Source organism: Propithecus coquereli, unplaced genomic scaffold (assembly GCF_000956105.1).
Source record: "Propithecus coquereli isolate 6110/MARCELLA unplaced genomic scaffold, Pcoq_1.0 Scaffold138, whole genome shotgun sequence".
Lineage (NCBI taxonomy): Eukaryota > Metazoa > Chordata > Mammalia > Primates > Indriidae > Propithecus > Propithecus coquereli.
The window spans coordinates 53,822-55,563 of NW_012138080.1; positions in this window are offsets into that span (position 1 = coordinate 53,822).

The window sequence follows — 1,742 nt, forward strand, 5'->3', positions numbered from 1 at the left end:
TTTTGTTGCCTTGCTTTTAGAGTCATAGCGTACGCATTTACCAGGACCAAACAGTGGTAAATCTAAAATGTTTTCCGTTTTCTATTCTATTCCTCCATTGTTTTACAAAGCCTCTTATTCTAAGGCTCTCAGAGAACTCAATATAACCAAATTTTATAGATACAAATCATAGAATTATAATTTTAAAAGAGGACTTTAGAGTTCATTTAGCCTACTCCCTCACTTTTGTTTAATTTAAGAGGAAATCAAGTGGAGGGAAAAGGTAGTTCAGTTTGTCAAGGGAAGACCTATGACTGTGGCCTTAGACAGCCATAGATAGTAATACCATCTTTGTGCCACTCACAGACTATGTGACTTGGGTCAAATACTTAGCTCCTCTGAGTCTCAATTTCCTTATCTGTCAAATGGGGATTATAACATCCTCCTTCAAGTGTAATTGTGAGAATTAAATTAGAAACATATATTTAAAGACAGAATATAATAGCTATTACTTAAGGTCATATAGCTAGATATTTTCAGATATGAGAAATCAGAAATTCCTGACTTCCTGTATAGTTACTATTCTCATGTTTATTATGTTCACCCTTGCTTCAAGGAATGTAAAATTTATTGATGATATAGGAGTCACATGTAGAGCTCCTAAATCAGCATGTACACAGACAGTACAGAATAAATCCACAGATCAAAGAGAGATTGGCCATTGTCTGTATAAACAAGTTGAGAAACCAGGGACAGCAGTGTAATTTAGGCATCCCTGTATGTGAAGAAAACTGGAAGTGGCCACATTTAGATCTCACCCTCTCTCTCCAGATCATGGTAAGAGTATTAATCATAATTTGTCATTTCAACATACCAGGATTGGATGAAAAAGAATTGAATGAAAGCCAAAAAGGGAAAAATCCAAGAGTTCTTTTTCTCTCATTCATTCACCGAACTGGAGTGTTTTTCCAATTCAGTATGTTTTGACATCTCAGTAATGACTGTAATATTCTGTTAGAGAAAACCGCTCTCAGATTCGATTCTGTTGCAAACCCCATATGAGGTGTTCCTTAATGATAAGTGAATTTCTATTGAAGAACATTTGAAAAATGTTCTACTTTCTATGCAACAAAAGCCATACCCTAAAACTCATTTGTGTATAGCTATAGCACTTGTTGGCATTCTTTGGCTTGATGTATTTCACCACACATTGGAATGTGCTTTTCACCACTATATCACTGTACCACCACTCTATATTGTAAGCTTCTATTTATAGGAATATTTAGTATTTATTAAGCACTTACTCTATACCCAGCCCTCTACTAGAAGCTTTATTTGTGTTATCTAATTTAATCCTCACAATAGGTAGAAGAGTTAAGCATCATGATGTTCATTTTATGAAGAGATGACAGTTTTAAATAAAGAGCTTTAATATCTTATTCTGATTGATAGAGGTTATAAGGAAATAAACTAGGACATGAATTGACCTTCATCGGATGCCAAAGTACATGCTTGGTGATTAACTTCCTGAGAAAATGTTATCATTTACTAAATGCCTATAGACTCTGCCAAGCATTAGGATAGCAATTTCAAAGACATTTCTCATTTGTATTTGAGCTTCATTTAGTAAGGATATCTATATTCCATGGAAATTTGTGAACTGGAATATCCCTAATGATTATTTAAATCACAGTCCTCATTGCCTCTCAATATATGTTTTGTTAAACTCTATTCATGGAGATAATTTAATTGAAAATGAATGT